This window comes from Gopherus flavomarginatus, unplaced genomic scaffold (assembly GCF_025201925.1).
Source record: "Gopherus flavomarginatus isolate rGopFla2 unplaced genomic scaffold, rGopFla2.mat.asm mat_scaffold_2905_arrow_ctg1, whole genome shotgun sequence".
NCBI classification, from domain to species: domain Eukaryota; kingdom Metazoa; phylum Chordata; order Testudines; family Testudinidae; genus Gopherus; species Gopherus flavomarginatus.
The window spans coordinates 7,033-24,079 of record NW_026114991.1 but is presented as its reverse complement, the minus strand read 5'-3'; the positions used below and the strand labels follow the sequence as shown (position 1 = coordinate 24,079).

The following is a 17,047-nucleotide window of genomic DNA, read 5'->3' as shown; positions in this document are numbered from 1 at the left end:
AGTGGGGTACAATACAGTTGTAACCAACTAACACTGAAGTATAAATGTAACAGGTAGCTACAATTTCTAGGTAAGGTTGTGTCACAGCATGCATATTAACCAACTAACATTATGGGTAAAATGTTTTAATAACAACTAACTCTAGGTAAAAATGTGTCACAGTGGGTGTAAAATATAAAATGTGAGGTGTGTGAGAGATAAAAAGGGTAACCAATTGGTTTTATAGCTAGCTTCAGTAATACATTGATGTTTGCAGCATAGGAGTCGGGGTGAACCACGTGGGGGAAGGGATTAGAAAAAGAGAGAGAGAGAGAGAAGGCAGTGGTAAGAGGAATGATGTTATGGATGGGGAAGAGGAGCACGTGGGTGGAGCGAACCAAGACAGAGGCGCTACTGAGGGAAGATTTAAACTCATGGAGGACACAGAGAGCAGACGAGGATGCAAGTTTAAAACAGCAGAGAGACTGGCAATGAGTTACTGGGAGCTCGGGGGGGGGATTTGGGGCAGTGGGAACGACAAATTCAAATAGTAAAACTTACTATCCCCTAACTTTATTCAACCTATATAAAATGACACATCTAGAAGACAACCAGGCAATGATTTTCTAAAACTATCTTAACCAACAATTGTCAACACAACAAAGATCAGGAAACTTACAACCTCATCTTAACAACTATGACTTATTAAATTAAAAAAAAAACCAAGACCTATGTGCACCTTATGCTATGGGGAGGTTACAGAGGCATAGTGGTATGTATCCAGGACCGCTCCCAGGAAGCCATAGGGATGGTGGCTACAGCGGTGATACAGCTGAAGCAGAGAGCCCAAGGCAGAAGCCACGGAGCAGAGCTTAGCAGTGGCAAAGAGCCCTGTAATTTAAGAGAGGTTTTAAGACACTACCAAGGTTTAGCTTGAGTCTGTGTGCTGTGGAAACATAGCCAGCAGCTAAAATATTAAAATAACAGTAAGAATTTTTACAGAGGGATTCTTACGAGTCCCCAAGGCAGCATCAAAGGAGAAGCAGCAGCAAATCAGAAGAGGCAAGGAGGGTTCGGTACAGTCGTCAATATCAGAGATCTCTCAGGTAGGCAATTTCGTTCTCGTGGGGGGGTTTCAAAAAAACGGGGTATGCTCAAAATAAAACGAGAGCGGTAGAAAGGCCCCCCAGAACCCCTGGCTGATCAAGACAGGCAGCATTGCAGGACCTTTTGAGTGGTGTTTCAAAAATGTCTGTTTTAAAGGCAAACTTGGGCAAGTTTTCCCACCAGTATCCTGATAGGCTCCCTCTGTCACAGGGGAGGGGGCCCAGGGGAAAACTGAGGTAAGCCCAGAGACATGCCTGGACATAGTCCTGTGCAATAGGTGACTCAAGAGCACATGAGACTATGACTCATGCCGGATCTTAAAACACAATAGGCCTTGCAGCTCTGGACATTGCCTACCTACACCAAGCCCAGGTTCAACGAGTTGATAAACAGGACTACTACCCTTTGAAAAAGGGCATGGTCCCACTTAGCATGCAGCCAGTGGCTCATCCCTTTGAGAAGGCCATATGGCTCATGTTAAAACCTTCAGTGGGCCCCTCCATTTGAGACGGGCATTGGCCCTTAAAAACTTAACAGCCAGGGAAGGGCGGCCACAGGAGACAGAAAACAAAATGGAGTCTGGGGAAACAAAATGGAATAGGGGAATAGCTGTAACGGACAGTTATTACATGACTCTTACTCTTTATTTCATTCATTTCCCTAGTTTGTTTATATATGCTTTGCAGTATTGATATTTTTATTTACTTTCCCATGTTATGGTGTCCACCTCTCTCTTTCTGCCTTTTTTATAGCCCTTTGTGAAATTACCTTACTTTTTTATATTTCCTTATGTTCATTATTTAAGGATATTTTTGCTCTCTTATATGACTTATTCCTTTCCCTAATTACCATATCATATTCCTTGTTCCATTATGGTACACGTTTCCTATCTTTAGGCAGTATTGGTATCCTAAGAATAGCTAGGCTAGCTGTCTTGATGATTCTCTTATAAATATTACTGCAGAATTCCTCAATATCTTCACAGATACATTCCTCATTCACATATTCCTCACCTCTCTTTCCAAAGATTTTTCCATTTTTCTTTAAGATTCCAAGTGGAGATATGATCTTCATTTTCAGTATTTCCTTTTCCTTGAGATGTAATTAATGTCAGGAAGTGGACACGAGCCATTCCTTCCCCTCTGTGAATTTCACAGCTGCATTCACTCCCTATTGTCCCAGATCCAGAAAGGAGAAGCTTCCATCAGCAGAATTGAATCTGGTAGGTGCTTCATCATTAATTTTCTTCAAAGATTTGCTCGAAACATTTTTTCTTACTTTCCCACTGTCATAAACAGATAGCTAAGGGTTAATGTCTCTTTCACCTGAAGCACCTGACCAGAGGACCAATCAGGAAACAGGATTTTTTCAACTCTGGGTGGAGGGAAGTTTGTGTCTGAGTCTTTGTTTTCTGTCTGCCTGTTTTCTCTGAGCTTTGGAGAAGTAGTTTCTACTTTCTAGTCTTCTGTTTCTAAGTGTAAGGACAAAGAGATCAGATAGTAAGTTATATGGTTTCTTTTCTTTGGTATTTGCATGAATATAAGTGCTGGAGTGCTTTAATTTGTATTCTTTTTGAATAAGGCTGTTTATTCAATATTCTTTTAAGCAATTGACCCTGTATTTCGTCACCTTAATACAGAGAGACCATTTGTATGTATTTTTTCTTTCTTTTTTATATAAAGCTTTCTTTTAAGACCTGTTGGAGTTTTTCTTTACTTCAGGGAAATTGAGTCTGTACTCACCAGGGAATTGGTGGGAGGAAGAAATCAGGGGGAGATCTGTGTGTGTGTTGAATTTGCTAGCCTGATTTTGCATTTCCTCTGGGTGAAGAGGAAAGTGCTTTTTGTTTACAGGACTGGGAACGGAGACGGGGAGTCACTCTGTGTGGATTCACAGAGCTTGTGTCTGTGTATCTCTCCAGGAGCACCTGGAGGGGGGAAGGGAAAAAGGATTATTTCCCTTTGTTGTGAGACTCAAGGGATTTGGGTCTTGGGGTCCCCAGGGAAGGTTTTTCAGGGGGACCAGAGTGCCCCAAAACACTCTAATTTTTTGGGTGGTGGCAGCAAGTACCAGGTCCAAGCTGGTAACTAAGCTTGGAGGTTTTCATGCTAACCCCCATATTTTGGACGCTAAGGTCCAAATCTGGGACTAAGGTTATGATATGAGTAGCAGCGGTTGGGATATAGACAGAATCCAGAAGCCAGTAGGAATATTATATTTTTCTTTTCTCTGCTAAGGGCTTTTTAGCAGAGAGAAACAGTTTGGTTTTAAAAGGGAACCAGAGAGAATTTTTTTTTCTGCTCTCTCTGGCAGTTTGTAGCTTGCATCTTAAGCAAGAAACCATTAAGGTGCTATTAAGAGTCTTTTGTCACACAATAGCACTCCCATTGAGAGTCATTACCAGCACTATATATATGCAAATAAAGTGGTTTTTTCAGGTTTACTTAACATTGAAGATTAGCTAAAGGCACTGTTGCTAGGCAGACTCTAGGAGGCAACAGAGTCTGCAGTGCAGAAGATAAACACCGGAGGGCACCCCAACCCAAGAAAACAGGAACCATGACTTCTAAGGCAAAAATTGAGGCCGAAGAACAAATCAAAGAAGCTGAACACAGGCGACAACTGGAGCTGAAAGAAAAGGAAGAAAGCATCAAACTGGCAGCCTTCCAAAGAGAACTGGCAGCCAAAGAGGCAGCACACAAAAGAAAACTAGAAGAAGAAGAGGTGGCCTACCGAAGGAAACAAGCAGAAGAAGAGGCGGCCCACCGCCGAGACATGGAAAACACCAAAAAGAAATGGAAAAACAACAAAAAGAGAATGAAGAGAAGGAAAAACAGAGAAAACATGAACTGGAGTTGGCAAAAGCTGGGCTGCATGTGCCAGCCAACCCTAACAACCCGGCGCCAATTATTGCTCCACAGCACAGGAAATTTCCCACCTACAAGGCAGGGGATGACACCGAGGCCTTCTTGGAAAATTTTGAAAGAGCCTGTCTTGGGTACAGCATCCCCGAAGACCAGTACATGGTAGAATTGAGGTCACAGCTTAGTGGACCTTTAGCAGAGGTGGCAGCTAAAATGCCTAAGCAGCAAATGAATGACTATAAACTTCTTCAAACCAAGGCCAGATACAGAATGGGGATAACCCCAGATCATGCCCGTCGGCGCTTCAGAACCCAAAAGTGGAAACCAGAGGTGTCATTTCCCAAACACACCTACTACGTTGCAAAAAACTATGAGGCCTGGATAACAGGACACAACGTTCAAACCTTGGAAGAACTGCACCTCCTCATACAAATGGAGCAGTTCTTGAATGGTGTTCCTGAAAACATCACACGGTACATACAAATGGAAAACCCAAAGATCTCGCTGAGGCGGGGGAGATTGAAGCCAAATGGATGGAAGTGGCAGAAAGCAAGAAAGCTACTGTCAAGGGGAACGATTACCCCAGGGGGCACACAGACCATAAACCCTACAACCGAGGACAGCCAAAAACCCCACATACCACCCAAGTAAAGCCACAGACACCCTACTCTTCCACCTCACCAGTCTCCAGTAACTCACCTCGGCCCAGTGACCCATCAGATGGAAGATGCTTTAAGTGTAATGAACTGGGACATATCAAGGCCAACTGTCCCAAGAACACCATGTGAGTGCAATTCATTACACCACCATCACACCAAAGATCCCCAGGCCCGGATGCCTCTCAAATACCCTTGGAGCGAAGGGAAAATTTGAGAGTGGGCGGAAAGAAGGTTACTGCGTGGAGACACACGGGGGCACAAGTGTCAGCTATCCACCAATCCTTCGTTGACCCCAAATTCATCAACCCAAAGGCCAAAGTTACAATTACCCCTTCATGTCACAAGCTGTAGACTTGCGTACAGCTGAACTGCCTGTCCAGTACAAAGGCTGGTCAGGAATGTGGACTTTTGCAGTCTATGACAATTATCCTATCCCCATGCTACTGGGGGAAGACTTGGCCAACCAGGTGAGGCGGGCCAAGAGAGTGGGAATGGTTACACGTAGCCAAACCAGGCAAGCTTCCAGACCCATTCCTGTTCCTGAGCCGTCCACAGAGGCCCCGTCTGTGTTACCAGAGACCCAGACAGAGGTAGTGGACCCAGATTCCATGCCTACCACTGAAACAGCCACAGCATCTCCAGTCCCAGGCCCGGAACTGGAACAGCAACCAGCACCAGCAAGTGCAACCACATCTTCAAACTCAACGCCAGAGGGCGCCAGCGAGCCAGAAGTGGCAGAAGCAAAAGACAGCCATACCCAAAAGGCTCAGCCAGAGCCTGAAATACCCTCAGGTGCACCAGCAGAGAGCGGTTCACCAGCAACGGAAGCAACCCCATCACCTACATCGCTTCCAGAGGGACCAAGCCCAAGTCCACAGTCTGAGGAAGAACTGGTGACCCCAGCCTCAAGGGAACAGTTCCAGACTAAGCAGGAAGCGGATGACAGCCTTCACAAAGCTTGGGCGGCGGCACGGAGCACCCCACCGCCTCTCAGCTCTTCTAATCGATCCCGGTTTGTTATAGACCAAGGACTTTTATACAAAGAAATTATTTCTGGTGGACACCGGGAAGAATGGCAGCCGCAAAAACAGTTGGTGGTTCCAACTAAGTACTGGGGGAAGCTCTTAAGCTTAGCCCATGATCATCCCAGTGGCCATGCTGGGGTGAACAGAACCAAAGACAGGTTGGGGAAGTCCTTCCACTGGGAGGGGATGGGCAAGGACGTTGCCAAGTATGTCCGGTCTTGTGAGGTGTGCCAAAGAGTGGGAAAGCCTCAAGACCAGGTCAAGGCCCCTCTCCAGCCACTCCCCATAATTGAGGTCCCATTTCAGCGAGTAGCTGTGGATATCCTGGGCCCTTTCCCAAAAAAGACGCCCAGAGGAAAGCAGTACGTACTGACTTTAGTGGACTTTGCTACCCGATGGCCAGAAGCAGTCGCTCTAGGCAACACTAGGGCTAACACTGTGTGCCTGGCCCTAACAGACATCTTTGCCAGGGTAGGTTAGGCCCTCTGACATCCTTACAGATTCAGGGTCTAATTTCCTGGCAGGGACCATGGAAAAACTGTGGGAAACTCATGGGGTGAATCACTTGGTTGCCACCCCGTACCACCATCAAACCAATGGCCTGGTGGAAAGGTTCAATGGAACTTTGGGGGCCATGATATGAAAATTCATCAATGAATTCTCCAATAATTGGGACCTAGTGTTGCAGCAGTTGCTGTTTGCCTACAGGGCTGTACCACATCCCAGTTTAGGGTTTTCACCATTTGAACTTGTGTATGGTCACGAGGTTAAGGGGCCATTACAGTTGGTGAAGCAGCAATGGGAGGGGTTTACGCCTTCTCCAGGAACTAACATTCTGGACTTTGTAAGCAACCTACAAAGCACCCTCCGACACTCTTTAGCCCTTGCTAGAGAGAACCTAAAGGATGCTCAAGAAGAGCAAAAGGCCTGGTATGACAGACATGCCAGAGAACGTTCTTTCAAGGTAGGAGACCAGGTTATGGTCTTGAAGGCGCAACAGGCCCACAAGATGGAAGCATCATGGGAAGGGCCATTCACGGTCCAAGAGCGCCTGGGAACTGTAAACTACCTCATAGCATTTCCCAATTCCTCACTAAAGCCTAAAGTGTACCATGTTAATTCTCTCAAGCCTTTCTATTCCAGAGATTTACAGGTTTGTCAGTTTACAGTCCAGGGAGATGATGCTGAGTGGCCTGACGGTGTCTACTACGACGGGAAAAAAGACGGTGGCGTGCAAGAGGTGAACCTCTCAACCACCCTGGAACGTCTGCAGCGGCGACAAATCAAGGAGCTGTGCGCTAGCTTCGCCCCATTGTTCTCAGCCACCCCAGGACGGACTGAACGGGCATACCACTCCATTGATACAGGTAATGCTCACCCAATCAGAACCCCACCCTACCGGGTGTCTCCTCATGCCCAAGCTGCTATAGAACGGGAGATCCAGAACATGCTACATGATGGGTATAATCCGCTCATCTACCAGTGCATGGGCATCTCCAGTGGTTCTGGTACCCAAACCAGATGGGGAAAATACGCTTTTGCGTGGACTACCCGTAAGCTAAATGCGGTAACTCGTCCGGACAACTATCCAATGCCACGCACCGATGAGCTATTGGAGAAGTTGGGACGTGCCCAGTTCATCTCTACAATAGACTTAACCAAGGGGTACTGGCAAGTACCGCTAGATGAACCTGCCAAGGAGAGGTCAGCATTCGTCACCCATGCGGGGGTGTATGAATTCAATGTCCTTCCTTTCGGCCTTCGAAATGCACCCGCCACCTTCCAGAGGCTGGTAGATGGTCTACTAGCTGTACTGGGAAAATTTGCAGTTGCCTACCTCGATGATGTGGCCATTTTTTCAGACTCCTGACCCGAACACCTACTACACCTGGAAAAGGTCTTTGAGCGCATCAGGCAGGCCGGACTAACTGTTAAGGCCAAAAAGTGTCAAATAGGCCAAAACAGAGTGACTTACCTGGGGCACCAGGTGGGTCGAGGAACCATAAACCCCCTACACGCCAAGGTGGATGCTATCCAAAAGTGGCCTGTCCCAAGGTCAAAGAAACAGGTCCAATCCTTCTTAGGCTTGGCCGGATACTACAGGCGATTTGTACCACACTACAGCCAAATCGCTGCCCCACTGATCGACCTGACCAAAAAGACCCAGCCAAATGTAGTTAAGTGGACTGATGAGTGTCAAAAGGCCTTTACCCAACTTAAGGCAACGCTCATGTCTGACCCTGTGCTCAGGGCCCCGGACTTTGACAAGCCATTCCTAGTAACCACGGATGCATCTGAGCGTGGTATAGGAGCAGTGCTCATGCAGGAAGCAACAGATCACAACTTCCATCCTGTTGTGTTTCTCAGCAAGAAACTGTCTGAGAGGGAAAGTCACTGGTCAGTCAGTGAAAAGGAATACTATGCCATTGTGTACGCCCTGGAAAAGCTACGCCCATATGTTTGGGGATGGCGGTTCCAACTACAAACTGACCATGCTGCACTAAAGTGGCTTCATACTGCCAAGGGGAACAACAAGAAACTTCTTCGTTGGAGTTTAGCTCTCCAAGATTTTGATTTTGAAATTCAGCACATCACAGGAGCTTCTAACAAAGTAGCTGATGCACTCTCCCGTGAGAGTTTCCCAGAATTCAGTAGTTAAAAAGTGTTCTTAAAATGTAGAAGTCTGTTAGTTATATACTTAGGGGTATATGTAAAGGTGCATGTGTTGTATTAATCTGTTTATTTTCAAGTTCTAGAAGGAAATCGCCGCCAGTGAGCTTCCCCACTGTCTGCAATTTGGGGGGCGTGTCATAAACAGATAGCTAAGGGTTAATGTCTCTTTCACCTGAAGCACCTGACCAGAGGACCAATCAGGAAACAGGATTTTTTCAACTCTGGGTGGAGGGAAGTTTGTGTCTGAGTCTTTGTTTTCTGTCTGCCTGTTTTCTCTGAGCTTTGGAGAAGTAGTTTCTACTTTCTAGTCTTCTGTTTCTAAGTGTAAGGACAAAGAGATCAGATAGTAAGTTATATGGTTTCTTTTCTTTGGTATTTGCATGAATATAAGTGCTGGAGTGCTTTAATTTGTATTCTTTTTGAATAAGGCTGTTTATTCAATATTCTTTTAAGCAATTGACCCTGTATTTCGTCACCTTAATACAGAGAGACCATTTGTATGTATTTTTTCTTTCTTTTTTATATAAAGCTTTCTTTTAAGACCTGTTGGAGTTTTTCTTTACTTCAGGGAAATTGAGTCTGTACTCACCAGGGAATTGGTGGGAGGAAGAAATCAGGGGGAGATCTGTGTGTGTGTTGAATTTGCTAGCCTGATTTTGCATTTCCTCTGGGTGAAGAGGAAAGTGCTTTTTGTTTACAGGACTGGGAACGGAGACGGGGAGTCACTCTGTATGTATTCACAGAGCTTGTGTCTGTGTATCTCTCCAGGAGCACCTGGAGGGGGGAAGAGAAAAAGGATTATTTCCCTTTGTTGTGAGACTCAAGGGATTTGGGTCTTGGGGTCCCCAGGGAAGGTTTTTCAGGGGGACCAGAGTGCCCCAAAACACTCTAATTTTTTGGGTGGTGGCAGCAAGTACCAGGTCCAAGCTGGTAACTAAGCTTGGAGGTTTTCATGCTAACCCCCATATTTTGGACACTAAAGTCCAAATCTGGGACTAAGGTTATGATACCCGCAATCTGTTGTGACTATTGAGATCACCACAGATAATGAATGGGCATGTGACACTTGCAATTAATTCTTTCAGGTACATAGCCTCTAGTTATCCTTCATATATCATAAACATTTTAAAGTCTTAGAGGTGATATCTCAATAGCAGTATGCTCAAAATTCAGCTTTCTAATCTCTACTTGAGGGTAGTTCAGGCTCTTCTTAGTGAAGAGGTATGAACCCCCACCATTTCCATTTCTCTGTCATGTCTATATAAACCATATACTGGGATTTTATTGTCTAATTTTTCTATTAGCCAAGTCTTGGATGCATATTCTATCAGGCTTTGTTTTCATATCAAATATATTGGTCTTTAATTCCTTCCCATGTGCTGTTAAGATGTGGGCATTCCAGCTGAAAATAGTCACCCCTGTTTCTTACCATCAATAGATGTTTCACTTAGGAGAGTATGAAGTTGTTCCACTGACAGGTTGCTAGCCTGCAGCTTTAATTCAAATTCTCATTTTCTGTTTTTTTCCTGTTTGAGAACTACAATTTATTACATCAACCTTTAATGCAATGAATCTCTTTTCACCCCAGTGTTGTACATTACCTCCCATTAATTGCCAGTCCCCACATCAGGTTCTCTTTTAGATATGTCCTAACAGCTTCTGCATAGGAGAGATTATTAGTAACTTGAGGTTTTTGCATTTCTCTTTCTTGCTTCCCTGCAGACAGCCTGCATATTCTAAGCTGTGTTTTCTTCCACAGTTACAACATTTTTGTTCTGTCCTTTCCTTACAATCATCATAGGAATGGTCACTTCCACACTTACTACACTGTACTTTCCCATTGGAATTATTTGCTTCATGACTAAATCTCTGGCAGCTGTAGAATCTCACAGAAGCAGGAATATAGGATGTAGTCCAGAATATCTGATACCCTAAAGTTACTCTGTTTGGTCACATCTCTCCCTTACAATGTGTCCAGCACAGCTGTCAAGTACTTGCTGTCACTTCCTCTTCTGCTAATTAGCCGCTTAGCACTTATCACCACCTATTCCTTGCTTTCTTTCCTGACATTTCATTGGGCACCCCAAATACTACCCTTCTTGTTTCTGTGAGGAATCTGGGTAGCTGACAGCTCATTTTTATTTTACCCAGCACCTTTTTCTTAAGGAGTGTCTCTGTGAGGTCTTTGTTTTTACATTCCACTAATGAGTCTCCAGCACGTAGCATCTTAGCTCTTGCTTAGAGACTTGGTGGCATAACTCATGTGACTGGAGTACTGTCGTGGATGGATATAAATTGTACAGGAAGGACAGGCAAGGCAGAAAAGGTGGAGAAGTTGAACTATATGTAAGAGAGCAGTATGACTGCTCAGAGCTCCGGTATGAAACTGCAGAAAAACCTGCGAGTCTCTGGATTAAGTACAGAAGTGTGAACAACAAGGGTGTTGTCGTGGTGAGAGTCTGTTATAGACCAGCAGACCAGAGGGATGAGGTGGATGAGGGTTGTTTTAGACAACTAACAGAAGTTACTAGATCACAGGCCCTGATTCTCATGGTGGACTACAATCACCCCGATATCTGTTGGGAGAGCAATACAGGAGTACACAGACAATCCAGGAAGTTTTTGGAAAGTGTAGGAGACAATTTCCTGGTGCAAGTGCTGGAGGAACCAACTAGGGGCAGAGCTCTTCTTGACCTGCTGCTCACAAACAGGGAAGAACTAGTAGGGGAACCTGAGAGGCAGTGACCATGAGATGGTCAAGTTCAGAATCCGGACACAAGGAAGAAAGGAGAGCAGCAGAATACGGACTCTGGACTTCAGAAAAGGAGACTTTGACTCCCTCAGGGAACTGAAGGACAGGATCCCCTGGGAGAATAACATGAGGGGAAAGGAGTCCAGGAGAGCTGGCTGTATTTTAAATAATCCTTATTGTGGTTTCAGGAACAAACCATCCCAATGTGTAGAAAAAATAGTAAATATCTTAGCTTAACAATGAAATCCTTGCTGATCTTAAACACAAAAAAGAAGCCTAAAAGAAGTGGAGGATTGAACAAATGACCAGGGAGGATTATAGAAATATTGCTCAGGCATGCAGGAGTGAAATCAGGAGTGGGAAGAGTCATTCCTCAGTTAATGTTGCACATCAGCCTGGTTTCACCCTTTGTAAGATAAACCCTGTATCTTATTACTGCTTCATAGTTAATATCGAGAATCAGAAAAGGCATTGCCAGTCCCTCACCACATCACCATCATCACCAGAGGAACTAAGGGAGAATTTATTCCCCTTCATAATTTATGGCATGAACTGATCTCTTGTGAGGGGATAAAAATTATTCCTTCACCTACAGGCCACTGAGATGCTGAGCATACCAGGATATATTGTTTGATTTAATGGAAATAATGCTAACAGAAGATCGGTATCTAAGGACACTAGACTGCATAGAACATCTCAGTCCAATATTTCAGTTGATGTATTTATTGATTTTGACTCAGAAGACATGGCATGATTCTGGGCATTGCCAGAAGTGAAATACAGCATTTAAGCATCCTTGTTATGCTCTGGTATGTCACCAGATGGGATATGATAGACAGAGAAATGATCTGATCTGTCATATCAGTATTTGGCTACTAGAGACACGGGCTGGTATAGTAGTGATTGATATCCACATAGAACACCCTCTTCCCCATCAGAGCAGTGTTCTGTCCTCGAACACAGACACTTTGCTCTGAAATTGACATTTAGTCTTAAAATTTCATCCCGTAACCAGGAGAGGGAAGGAGTTTCTGAATATTTATGGAATTAATTCACGAGATTTGATTAAGTTTTAACTCTATGTTCTTCCAATTCAGTCACATAGATTTATTGTTCCTAAACTCAGCCCATGGCAGAGGGCAGAAACCAAAGGGTCATCATGGAATTCATCCTCCTGGGATTTGGGGATCTCCCTGACCTGCAAAACCTTCTCTTCCTGATGTTCCTAGTGATCTACATGGCAACTGTGGCCGGGAACACCCTCATCGTGGTGCTCGTTGTGGCTAATCAGCACTTTCACACCCCCATGTACTTCCTCCTGGGGAATCTGTCCTGCCTGGAGCTCTTCTACACCTCAACCATCCTGCCCAGGTTGCTGGCCAGTCTCCTGACTGGGGACAAAACCGTCTCAGTCAGTGGCTGCCTCACACAACTGTATTTCTTTAGTTCTCTGGCGGCGACAGAATGCTGTCTCCTAGCAGCAATGTCTTATGATCGGTATTTAGCAATATGTAAACCCCTACACTATTCAACTCTTATGAATATCAGGTTTTACCTCCAAATGGCTGCTGCATCATGGTTAAATGGTTGTTTGGCTGCAATTATCTTAATCTCACTCCTATCCCGCTTACAATTTTGTGGCCCAAATGAAATCAACCATTTCTATTGTGATATCATCCCACTGATGGAACTCTCCTGCACTGGCACACACCTTATTATATTGGTCGACTTCATAGTAGCCTGTGTATTCATCCTGCCTTCCTTCTTACTAACCCTGACATCCTATGTGTGCATCATCACCATCATCGTGAGAATCCCTTCCACCACCGGGAGAAAAAAAGCCTTTTCCACCTGCTCCTCTCACCTCATTGTGGTGACGATTTTCTATGGAACCTTAATGGTTGTGTACATACTGCCAAAATGTGATACACTGAGAGACCTGAACAAAGCGCTCTCTCTTTGCTACAGAGTCCTGACTCCGCTGGTAAACCTCCTCATCTACAGCTTGAGAAACAGAGAGGTCAAGGAAGCTTTGTGCAAAGCAATCAGTAAATGTGGCTTTCAGAAAAATTTGCAAAGACTCTGAGATAATAACTTAGCCTGAGGGTTTCACAAGTGTCCAGGTGATTTAAGCAATCAGCCCCCATTAAAATTAAGTTGAAAAATCCCAGTGAACATCTCAGCACTCAGTCTTGTCCATCTCAGTGGAAGGACCATGGAGGGAGGTGGCCATAACCATGCTCCCATCATGCAGGTATTAACTGGGCATGTCATAAACAGATAAGTAAGAGTTAATAGAACAGAAGTACTTCATATCTCTTTTGCCTGTAAAGGGTTAACAAGATCAGTGAGCCTGGCTGTCACCTGACCATAGGACCAGTCAGGGGACAGGATACTTTCAAATCTTGAGGGAGGGAAGTTTTTGTGTGTGCTGTTAGATTTTGGTTGTTGTTCTCTCTGGGTTCTGAGAGTGACCAGACGTGCAACCAGGTGTCTCTCCAATCTCTCTGATACAGTCTCTTATATGTCCAGAATAGTGAGTACTAGGTAGATAAGGCGAGTTCAGCTTATGTTTGTTTTCTTTATTTGCAAATGTGTATTTTGCTGCAACGAGTTCAAATTTGTATTTTGCTGAAATGATTTTAATTTGTACTTGTATACTTAGGCTGGGAGGGTATTCCCAGTGTCTAAAGCTGTGACATATTCCATCATAAATTTACAAAGAAAGAAAAAACAGTAAAAACTATCTTTAATTAAAAGCTTTTCTTGTTTAGGAACCTGATTGTTTTTTTTTTATTCTGGTGAGACTCCAGGGGACTGAGTCTGGATTCACCAAGGAATTGGTGGGGAGAAAGGAGGGAAGAGGGAGAGAGAGGTTAATTTTCTCTCTGTGTTAGGATTACTTTCTGTCTCAGGGAGAGTCTGGGAGGGGGAGAGAGAAGGAAGGGGGAAGGTGAATTTTCCTCTCTGTTTTAAGATTCAAGGAGTTTGAATCACAGTGATCTTCCAGGGTAACCCAGGGAGGAGAAGTCTGGGAGAGGCAATGGTGAGGGAAAGGATTTACTTTCTTTGTGTTAAGATCCAAAGGGACTGGGTCTTGGGGGTCCCCAGGCAAGGTTTTGGGGGGACCAGAGTGTACCAGACACTGGAATTCCTGGTTGGTGGCAGCGCTACCAGTACTAAGCTGGTAATGGAGCTTAGAGGAATTCATGCTGGTACCCCATCTTTTGGACGCTAAGGTTCAGAGTGGGGAATTATACCATGACAGGGTGCTAGGCAGAATGGAGACAAAATTGAGCCAATTTTTTAGATCTGTAAAAAAAATCTTTATTCAAAACAAATGTTTGGACAATAAAAATAGTAACTCCTTGTGCAGCGTATGTGGGGACATAAGCCTGGGAAATCTGCCACCCCTGAAATTGTGCTTATTGCCAGCATAGCCCTCTGCAATCCAGCCATCTTCACTGCACTCACACAGGCCAGATGCAAATAACCAGGTCCCTTCAGGGACCTCTGGACACTTTATCAGGAACAGCTTTATAGTTCTTATCTGGCCTACACCTGGCTGTGACCAGCTCCAGCAAAGCAAAAGCTCCAGGCTTACTGGTCTCTTGGAGGTGGGGAGGTTGGACAAACAAAGTAGTAGACACACACATCAGGTCCCCTGGGATTGCCCAGCCCCAGCTAGGGGTTTGCCAGGGCACATGTAGAACTGAAGCTATTTCTGCGGTGGGGTCTGTCAAACAGTCACTGACGAGTGACTCTACACGTAGACATACAGGACACTAGCTGCTCTTCTCTCACAGAGCAGTTCAAAGGAAAGGGACCTGTTATAATGAGCATCCCAAAAACTGACTGCAGCAAGTGCAGTGTCTGAGAGGGCTAGTTCTGAGGGCACAGCGTCTAGTCAGCTCCAGATAACACAGACAGCTCTGCTCCACGCAGGGCTCCCTCCTCAGGGGGTGAGGCAACCTATGGTGAGAGGGAGCAGCTAACACCTACCAAATGGCAGAACCCCTGTGATGCCTAACACGGCAGTGCTGGCTCAGTGACTGTGAGCATGTCAGGGCTTGGCCAGAGGTAGGGGAACTGGGCACCAGTGAGAATTGTAGGTCTCCAACTATGTGGAAGTTATTTCCCAAGGGAGCTAATGGAGTTAGTCACCCAAATCTTTGAAATAGACACCTCTAAGAATTTCAACCGGGAGAGCCACTGGGACTCTGTCATGGTAGCTTCAATCTATGCATTTCCATTGGAAAGAGACCTCTACATCAACAGAAAAGCACTGGATGGATGGGAAACCCCTGCCGAACCTTTGAGAGCTGCTGCTGTTGTATGTGCTCTTGTAGCCACTAATGCTGCAATTTTTATTTATTTATTTAGTTTTACTATTTTGTTCCCAGTGGCTCTAGTTTGGAACAGCGCACAGCTAGCAATTGGTAAGAAATGAGGAGAGATGTGACTATGCTGTCTGAGGCCACTAGAGGGCAGAGGAATGGGACAAGTGCAGCCGTGCTGCTCAGTGGACACCAGCCAAAGTGGAAGGGCAAGAAAGGAGACATTATCTTGCCAAATGACCAACAGAGGCAAGTGGGAAGGGAGGTGAAGCTGTATAATGGTGTATAAGTGTTGAGCAGAGAGCACTGAAGAGAAGAGGACCTCTGTGCTGCGTAATGAAAGGTGGATAATAGCAGATGTTATGGAGTGAGTTATGGGCTGTTATGCTAAATAACGGCTACCAGTGACAGTGTCAGGAACGGGAAAGAGGCAGCTATAATGAGAAGAATCCACTAGAGGAGAGAACAACAGGTTGTCATGTTGGGAAATTGACACTAGATGGCAGTGAACTAGACAAAATGAGGGGAGTGGAAGCATCAGAAATACTGACTAGTGAGCAATGTAGTTCAGTAGGCAATATAATAATGGGGAAGTTATACTGAAAAATGGCCACTAGGAGGCAGCATATCTTGAATACTAATTAAGGGACGGTGCAAGTACATTATAACTGGCCATCACCTTGGACAGGCATCCCCCAAGAATGGAAGCAGGTGTTTGTCCATGATCTAAAATATTTTCCACAAAGGATCATTACACTAAAAAATGATGTACAATGGGACTTGTATAATTGTAAGTCATACTGGGCATTGTTAGCTACAAAGCTTTGGAGACCCAAAATGAACCAAGTGGGAGAAAAGTTGAAGTGGGACCATATTGGAAAGCATGAAGAAAGAATACAAATATGAGAGAGCATTTACATTTATTAAATCGAAGGGGAATCCCATGTTCCAAAGGTAGATCACATGCACCAGCTCATCTCTTCAGGTAACTGCAGGTCTCTTTACTGAGAAAGTCCCGTTTCTGCAGAATGATGAAAGTCAAGAACCTCAGTGGAACCAGAGTCCTGTCTGCCAAATCCTGAAGAGCTCTGTGTAATCAAAAGCTTGTCTTTCACCAAGAGAAGTTGGCCCAATAAAAGGTATTGCCTCACCAACCTTGTCTCAAACCCTGAGAAATGAGCTCATCAACTCAAGTGTGAGCTGTCCTATGACTAGAGGTAAGCACCCAATTCCAAACTGCTGCTGCCTTGCATTTATATATCACCTTCCAAACAAGGGTTTTAAAGTGCTTTATTAATTAAGCATTAGCAATATAAGATTCGCTTTCTGTGACCAATGTGGGAAGTATCTGTATTCATTTTTATGATACATAATCTGTGTTAGGATGCTGGGCAGCGGTAGGCAGGACAAATGGTAGGAGCTGGAGATCCCGGAACTGAAGCCAGGGGTCAGAGTCAGTATCAGGGTCAAGAGTCAAGCTGAGGGTCAAATCCGGAAACAGAATCAGGAAATGGGATGAAGGAGTAAACCCAGTTTCGGCATCCAGTTGGGTTCCAGGGGTCGATCAGGAGTCAGAATCCAAGTCAGAGCCAAGGTCATACCAGGACTTCAGACAGAGAAGTGGGGTGGTCAAGGCAGCGGGCTGGGATCC

At 44.9% G+C, this 17,047-nt stretch overlaps 1 long non-coding RNA gene across 1 annotated transcript; it reads left to right on the top strand.

Moving 5' to 3' along the window:
- Positions 1–2,399: 2,399 nt before the first annotated feature.
- On the top strand, positions 2,400–8,849 carry LOC127042142 (uncharacterized). Its single transcript, XR_007771864.1, has 2 exons — positions 2,400–2,561; positions 8,631–8,849. It is a non-coding gene; the product is annotated as an uncharacterized LOC127042142 (long non-coding RNA).
- Positions 8,850–17,047: the final 8,198 nt, after the last annotated feature.